Raw genomic sequence first — 9,239 nt, forward strand, 5'->3', positions numbered from 1 at the left:
TGCTGCATGTTCGCCCGTGAGGAAACCAGACAAAAGGAAAACAACATGACCATCAGGCAGGGGCTGCTTAGGAGAGGAACCAATGATGGAAGGGGGGGAGGGAAGGAGGAAAGGGAGAGGGTGATGAGGTACAATTACGCTCCAAATACTTTATACACATATGTGAAAATAGAACAATATAACCTCTTACTAATTGGTTTAAAGATGGAGGATGGGGAAAGACAGAGAAATGGAGAGGCTGAATTCCATCACAGCACCTTATACATGTATATATATATATGTATATATATATACATATATATGTATATATATGTACAATTAATAGATAGTAACAAGTAAGCAAGGAGAAGGTCCAATAAGGATGGGGAAATTACAGCAACTGCCAGCAGGGGGCAGTGTAGTGTTGGGAACAGGAAGAGACCACAGCTCCCCCTGGCCCTGTGGGTGGTAGTTTCCCCATAGCCAGCCACACAGGGCTTTTTGATGCCTGGGTCCTGCCCTGGGGGCTTCAGGAAGGACCGGGAGAAGCTCTGAGATGATCCCAGGCTCAAGGAGATTTGGTTCCCACATGGAAAGTGGCCAGAAAGCCACAGGGTCCTAGAAAAGGAAATGAACCAACAGTGCTCAGTGCATTCCTGCCAAACCCACCTGCAGAGCTGGGGTCTAAATTGGGGCCCGCAGGCCGACCCCGGTCCTCAAGCCTCTGTGGGCCTGCGTGTGGCTCTGCTTGGTGTTTAGTGATGCTTTTTTTTTTTTTATCTAAGCATGACACAGAGACAACAGATGCACACTTCCTGGGTGAACAGTTCAACAGTGAAACCAGGAATCTGAATGAGCCAGCCATTTGTAGGGCAGCCAGAAACCCCGTCCGCCCATACGGTGCCATCAAGCACAACAACACACTCACCCCCCACGCTAGGAACCCCCATCCCAGCAAGGGCTCTACCTTCCTTGAGCTCCTTTTGAATGGCCCTGCCCTGACCTCTGTCTGCCTTTTCCACACAGGGCTCAAAGGGTCACAGGTCACATCCACCCAGCAACACCATTCCTCTTCCAGAATGTACTGTATAACCAGGACCCCAGAATCCCCCTAGAGACCTGATGGGTTTGTCCATTTGACATCCCTTGGCCCCAGGAGTCTGCACCCCAGGCTAAGGACCTAGGGACACTGAGTGGAGGTCAGGTGTGGGTAGGAAGACCGTGGGGTCAGGGCCTGCCTTCTTTGAAACCCATGACCCAGCCCAGAAACCCACGGTGTCTGTGCTAGGCAGTGTCACAAGAGACCTAGGACTCATCACACACACACACAACAAACACACACACACACATACACACACACACACACACACACACACACACACAGAGGCAGGGTCATTTCTTCATGTCTGCTATTGCATAACCAGGTTTCTAACTTCTCTATTAAAAAGATGGCTCCTATCAGGACCCAGGTGTGGCCAGTGCTCCGCTTTTTGTTGGACAGACATGCACCCCACCCCCATCCCTTTTTCACTCTGAAAAACCATCAAACCATTTGTCCTGTAGGATTTCCCACCCTAGGGATGCGATTGAGCCTTTTAATGGCCTTCGGGACTCCTCTAAAGTTTGGCTTTCTGGTCACTTGGGAGGCATCCAGGGACTTGACGAGATGCGGGCTGAGTAATCTGGATAAAACCCGAATCCATGGCATAAGGCACTTCCTGCCACACCCCGCCAGGAGACTACAGGAAGTCCCTCATTAACCTTTCCTCGGTGCTTTGTACCCCACGGAGGTTGTAAACCAGCCCACAGCAGACAGACATTTAGAAGCCTGGAGTCCTGCATGGGGACAGCGGCATCTCTCTGGTGTCCACACTCCCCGGGCCCCTCCCCTTCCTCGCTGGCTGGAAATTGGTGGCTTGTCCTAGCGCTGTGTGTGTTTCTTAAAGTTCATGGTGTTTTGGAAAACGTTGAGCCAATATCCTAAGGTAAAGAATCCTGCTTCAACATACATAAGTAGGTAGGTAGGAAGATATATAGATAGATAGACAGACAGACAGATAGATAGATAGATAGATAGATAGATAGATAGATAGATAGATAGATCGACTGACTTGCAGTCCATCTTGTTCCAGCTCCATCGTGCCCTCTTCGGATTCATGCTGGAGTCCCAACTGCTCGAAATGTGACCAAACTTGGTTAGGGTATGACGAAGCCCTGGAGAGAGGCCTCGGGGAGCCTTGCTCTTGGCCTCCAGCCTCTGAGACAGTAGTAAATACATGCCACTTCTTTCGGCCACCCAGTCCCTAGCTGTTTATTAGGGCAGGCCCGGCAAAGGAAAACACTCTCTGCGGTGAAATCCCAAATGCAGCCCCCATTCTATTCTGCCATCCTAACCCCCAGGTTAGAACTTCCAACTTACCGGCTTTATGGCTACCAGCAAAAATCTCTTGTCTGAGCAGGGGCTAGGGCTGGGAATCAGCTATGTATTAAGACACAGGTGTGACCAGATACCTGTGTAAGCAAACCTGCCTGGTGAGGGAGGAGGCGAAGGGGGACTGCCCGTGCTAAGAAGCCATGGATGGCCTTGCCCATGGCAAGAGAAGGTGAACCATGCTTCTGTTACAGTTCCTTATTAGGAGAGATTCATATACCCCAGGAATGTTCTGGTATCCCGATCCTCACACACAGCCGACCTCAGTAAATATTTGTGAGTTGCTTTGACTCAAGGCATCCCACTTCTAAACAAGAGAGAGGCAGCAGAGCCTGAATGAACATCTGGCCAGGTTAGGCCGTGGGGATAAGGGCTTGGGGTTTGGTCCAAGTCAGTGAAAGGGCATAGTATGCCACCCACAGACTGGGCAGAGATCTCTTTATTGGGCTGTGGAGAAGGGAGTAGGATGGCTGGGGACTGGGAGTCAAACGTTCAAGGCTGGCCCTGGGCCCTCTGGCCCCCCACTCTCTCTGTAACCACATCGTTGTACCTTTCCTAGCATCAAGAAACAAGAGCAACAAAGCGTAAGTCCAAGTGCCAATTCTACTCAGAGGCTGAAGAAAATGGTACCGGGACAGAAAGAGTGTGAAGAATAAATGTAACACCAACGACGCAAACTTACAAGGTTGCAAACGAAATATCAAACCGTGGAAAATAACGCTAGCGGAAGATCACCACGCGGAACAAGGAGGATCTTCAGCCGGTTGCCAGTTGCTCAAGCCTATAATCCTAGCTACTCAGGAGAGTGAGATCTGAAGATCACGGTTCCAAGGGAGTCGGTGAGACTCATATCTAGTTAACTGGCAAAAAATGGGAGTTGTGGCTCAAGTAGTACAGCAGCAGCCATGAGCAAAGCTAAAGGCAGCACCCCAAGCTCTGAGTTCAAGCTCCACTACTGGTGTGCATCTGCACACACGTGTGAGTGTGCGCGCACACTATAAAATAAATAAGACTTTTCAGCACAGGGGAAGAGAAAGTTTCATGAGACATTCTGTTAGAACTACAGGATTGCATTCATGATACCCAGGGAGCTCTCGGTATTGCCCAGAGAAGAGGAAACTAACAAACAAACAGAAAGGGCAGAAATTAAATCAGCACCTGCGGCATGCAGCCAAGAAACAGTCTACTGACGGCCCTGAGAATCCATAGAAAATGTCCTGAAAGGGGAAAACCGTCTCCAGGCTGACCTGAAGTGGTGACACTGATGGCGACTGTTCTTAATTTGGCAATCAGTAGTTTCTCATTAGGGAATTGAACCCAGAAAACCAGAACCGGACAGCCCAGGGCTCCACACACACAGACAGACATTGTTAACCACGAAGGCTGAGTCCAGAAAATAGCCCATTCAGCCCGGACGGAGGGCATTCTGAAACAGAATGTTCCCCGTGAGAAGAATAGCTTCATAAAACATGCCTCAGCCAGCAAAAGAAAGAATATAGATGGGGTAAACAATAATGACGGCCTAAAAGCATTTCTAAAGATTTATGATACGCAGGTTGACGTTTCACACTGTACTTGCTGTGGGTGGTAGAAGAACAGTGACCACAGATCTGCCCTCCACAAACCACAGAAAACTGGATGCCTCAAGCGCCGGACATCAGCAGGGTCCCCTCTGAAAGAAGAGAGCCCCCTGGGCTGTGCCCTCTTGGAGTCCCGACGCCCCCCCTCCCCAAGGGGATGGTTTCCCATGGGTGACCCACGCAGCTGGAGTCCATGCAGAGCGGGAGCGGCAGAACTAGGCGTGGAGTGGTGGCATGTGTGGGCTGGGGAATCGGAGGAGGCTGTGGAGAGGGCCGGTGGGCCTGGGTCTGAGCCAGGGGTCCCCAGATGAACCGGCAGTGACCGAGGCTGCCCAGCAAGGAAGAGAAAGGAAACCTGAAAGCTGGAGGCAGAGCTGCAGGGAAGGTCAGGGACCGAGAGGAGGAGGAGAGAGGGAGGGGAAGTTGAGGCCAAGGTATAATACATGCATCCATGGAAATGTCACCGGGCCCCACTACACAGGCACAGCCAAAATTACCAGGGTAATTTTAAGTGCAGTGTGATAAAAGGTTGAGCTGAGCACTGGTGGTTCACCTCTGTAATCCTAGCGACTCGGGAAGCTGAGATTTGAGCATGATGGTTTGCAATCAGCCTGGGACGACAAACCCAAGAGACTCTCATCCCTAATTAACCAGCAAAAAGCTAAAAGTGGACCTGTGGCTGCCAGCCTTGATCACCAAAGCTAAACAAGTGTGAGGCCCTGAATTCAAGCCCCAGTACCAACACATACACACACACACACACACACACACACACACACACACACACACACACACACAGATTGGTCTTTGTATTAAAAGGTCAAGGATGTAGATGAGTCAAACACCTTTGAAGAGCAACAACATTGGACCTAGCCCCCAGTGTGAAGGCACATACAAAGTTCTAGTCCACCATGACATTATGGGATGGATGTAAGAGCTAGGAACGTAGCTCAGTGGTAGCGTGCTTGCCTAGCACAGTCAAAACCCTGAGTTCAATCCCCAACACTGAAAAAAAGAAAGAAAGAATGTCAACAAATAAATCAACCTGAAGCAATCAATGTAATGTATTGAAAAGTAACCCCCATACTCTTACCCCTCAGAGAGCACTTCATGTGACCTTTTCTGATGTCCTTTGCTAAGGTCATCACATTGAGAATACAAATGTGGAGAAAGTCAAGAGTCTGAACATCTACCATAATTCATTAGACATGAGTCACAGATCTATAGTCGAAAACCGTGAATCTCGGGAGAATGCCAAGGGAGAATGTTTGGGGGACCCAGAGTTGCCTCCACTCGCAGGGCAGCCTGGTTCCTTTCCACCACGAACATCGTTCATTCTCCAGCAAGCCAGCAGCTCCCCTTTTACAGGAAAGCATGGTGGGGCTCAAGGGGATTGCAGACTCTGGTCTCAGTACCATCACCCCCCATGCCATCAACCAAAGCCAATTAGGACCACCCATGCTCACTAACTAGGAAATCGACGCCTGCTGTGAATGGAGGAAACGCAAAGACGGTTGCCAGAGGCGAGGGCGGGAAAGGAGCTTGGAGGCCGAGCCCCCTTGTTGCAATCACTGAAATTATTCTCCCCATTTTCTGTAAAGGAAAACCAAAGCTCGGAGCAGTGAAATCACTTTTGGAAAGTCACCCCAGCCAATAATACATGGTACCACTAATGGGCTCCAATTTATTTCTATAATAAAATATCAGTCCTCGTTTTCAGGAATGTCCAGGGTTTTATACCATCGAGATCGTTCCTATTTCCTGTGTAATTTGATAGAATGAGAAGGTCAGAGGAGGGAGGAGCAGGAAGGAGGTTTCTGAGCAGTAGATATTCAGAGACGATTTCACATGAGATCTAAACAGAAAAAGCCACTTCTTTTGGCAGTGGCACAGGGAGGCGACTGTCATGTCCCCGTCAGCCCCCCCCCCATCTCCTCATTTTTTGGAACACGAGGCATCTAATCACGCCACACAGCTATCCACGCCGGGTGGCGGGGGGCGCAGGCTTGAAGCTTGGGGTGCAGCCAGATCTGGGGCAGCCTGGAGCAGCCTGTGGGTGGGTGGGAAGTGGAGAAATCTCTCCGTAAGCGGGCTGACCACTTCCGGCGTGGTCAACCTAAGATACATGGGAAATTCCCCGGAGATCAGCCGTGCCAGCCCATCATGACCACGCAAGTGGAACCGAGGGAGGCGGCTGGACTTGGGTTGTTGAAGCCACCAGGGGGCCCGATGTCCTCGAGATCCCGACGGTGCAGTGGGTCTCCGTGCCTGGGCGGGTCCAGGGGTGACTTCACAGAGGCTGGAGCTGTCCACACAGACACGCCGACAGAGAGGAAGCCAGCGCGGAGAAGCGGCCGCTGGAGCTTCGCTCTGTGAAATGGCTGAAGCTAAGAACCAGAGCCAGTGACTGTTGCACTCCAAACTTAGACGGTGTCCGTTCCTCTTACCAGACTCAAAAGAGATGACCCCCCCCCTCAAAATTTCCCAGCGACCCCCTGGAGAGCCTGGCATGACACGCCTGCCGGGAGATGCTTCGGCTGCCCGTTTGAGCAGCGGCAGCAGGGGTCTGGCTTGCGGAAGTGTGGCGCACGGCAGCCCGGAGCTTCTGGCTTCGGCTCAGCCGGGCACACGCGGGAATACCTAGCAGGCGTCATCGCGCCAGGCAGAAGTCAGCAGGACCAGGGATGGTCCGTTCCTGACTGTTCTACCTTCCACCTTGTGTGGCGCAGGGGTTGCTGCAGAGCCCCGGCTTTGCTGGCCGGGTGCCGTGCAGGAAAATGCTGGCACGTGAGTCCTAACGCTCACGAGTGTCCACTTCCTCGCCACAGGGGGCTGGCCATGGGGATCCTGGTCCCTAAGTCAAAGGACATGATGGGGAGCAGGCTTTTCTCTGCTTGAAGATGCCAAGATCGGGGAAGAGACCCGGGAGGCCAGCAGGCGGGGCACCGAGGGCAGCTTGCGGCCTGGTGCTCTCCCTTCCTGCGAAACTTCGAGAGATCTGGGCTGCCCCTGCCGACACGTTTCTTTCTGAAGCCCCCAATCCCTTCTTCTCTGCAGCACCCCAAATTCCCAAAGCTCTCCTACAGGACAGAAGGCTCGGCCCCGCCCTGGATGTTCCCCCAAGAAAACCCACGGCCCTTCTGTTACACGTGGCGGGCAGATGGCGGCTGGCTCTGTTCTGGAATGCCCTGCGTTTCACTGGGGCATTTCCCCAACCCCCAGGAGGGTCATGTAGTGTACGGTGCACACCCAGGGTTTTCTTCTTAAAATCTGGGCAGTCCCCCCTGCCACCCCCAGTGCTGGAATGACCCACGCCAGGGCTTCTGGGAAGGGGCTGGGGACTGTCCACCAACGAAACGCCTCGGGATTGTGGGACCTGAAAGGCGTCGCCGGCACTCCCAGCGGGGGCCTCCTCTCTATCTCCCAGGGGCATCTTTAGTGGCCAGTTGGAACATTCCAGAAACAGACTTACACTCTGGGGGACTCATTCCGCGGAGGGCACTTCTCAAACAGTTCCTGGCACTGGCAGCTCATCTGCCTCTATTGAGCCTCCCTCCGCGGCCCCTTGGGGTCGCATGAGGGGCCGGTGCCAAAGGAAACGCGGGGCTCTGGTACAGAAAAAAACACCATCGACGTTACTAAAATACAGAATATTTACACCCTCTTCTCTGTCCTCCCTTCCCCTCCCCTCCGTGCCCTTCCCTCCCTTCTCTCCGTGTCATGATGGGTTTTTTTTTTCTTTCCTTTTTTTACTTGTTAGTAATGTTCCAAGTAAAGAAAAATTAAAGCATAAAGCCATCAGCATGAATTATGCTCGTTTTTGCACTGGACGTGTCCAGTCCCTTCGTTGTTGTTCGTTGTGACGGGATGGGAACGGAGCCGGGGTCTCGCGCACACAGTGCATGAGCTCACCCGCACCTGGAACCGGGACAGAAGGAGCACCGCCGGCCGCACGTCATTCCACCAAACTCCGCTTCCTCCTCCTGCGGGTGAGGCCCAGGTCCTGCCTTCCTCTACCTTCATTTTGTCATCATTTCTCCATTCCATCCTTTCTCATGTCCCTTTACCACAAACAGCTGCGGCCAGCGATGGGCTGATGGCGGGGTGGGGGGGGGGGCAGTGGACATCCAGCCCAGCATTCTCAAACCGCACAGCTCTGCAGGCTGATTCAATGCGGGCAAGCGCATAAGAAGAGGTACATGTCAACCCCTGGGAGCTCACACCTGGAGTCCTAGCTATCAGGAAGCTGAGATGTGAGGATCATGGTTCAAAGCCAGCCTGGGCAAGAAAGTCCATAAGACTCTTATTTCCAGTTTAATACCAAACGGTTGCAAGTGGGGCTGTGTGGTTCAAGTGGTAGAGAGCCAGCTTTGAGGGGGAAAAAAGCCAAGCAAGAGGCCCCGAGTCATTCCCAGGACTGACACACAAAAGAGATCCAACAAGGTCCTTTGGTACTTCCTGTGTCTGGGGACGCTGCTGACTACTTTCTGTTCCCGCAGGGAGCGCTGGCTGGGAAGAACAACATGGTGTCAGTACCCCTCTATTCAGGTGTAGGAGTGACATTCACCTTGGGCTCCTCGTTGAGGCTCTAAAGCTGCATTGTGGACACGCAGGGTGTTCCGGACACTGTGGGAGAGAGCAAGGACACCCAGTGGTTCATCTCTACTCGGGCACGTGCTCCTCTTCATTCACAAAACCCAAGTTCAAATATCAGCTCATGGAGACTTCCGGGAGGGCGACCGCCGAGCGCGGGAAGCCAAGCCTGAGGCCTGTCAGAGCACACAGCCGCGGGGGGCAGCAGCAGGCAGACGCCCAGGGTGCCAGCCAGCCTGTCCTTTCAACTTTAGGGAGCCCAAAGAAGGTCACATCTACGTGGGGGAAGTTCACACATGCCTGTGTCAACAGCTGGGAATGATTTTCCTGTGCTGGTCCCCACAGGGGCAAATATAATAACCAGAATGGCGAAACCCAAGGAGACAGAGAGCCGATGAGTGGCGTGGCCAGGTGCTTGAGGGGGAGGGAGACGAATACAGGGGAAACTACTGGATTCCAGACGATCTTGTGAAGGTAGAGCTGTCTTAGAACGAGGTTGGTGCGGGCTTTCTCAGTAATACCCACGTAGCTACTGAATTGGAGACATCAGAACGGCTTGTTTCATCTTGTTGTGAATTCATTCCATCTTACATTTAAAAAGAAAGAGAGAAAGAAACTGTCTATGGACAGAAGAAAATCTCAGCAACTGCTTCAGG

The sequence above is a fragment of the Perognathus longimembris genome, chromosome 14, assembly GCF_023159225.1.
Source record: "Perognathus longimembris pacificus isolate PPM17 chromosome 14, ASM2315922v1, whole genome shotgun sequence".
Taxonomy (NCBI): domain Eukaryota; kingdom Metazoa; phylum Chordata; class Mammalia; order Rodentia; family Heteromyidae; genus Perognathus; species Perognathus longimembris.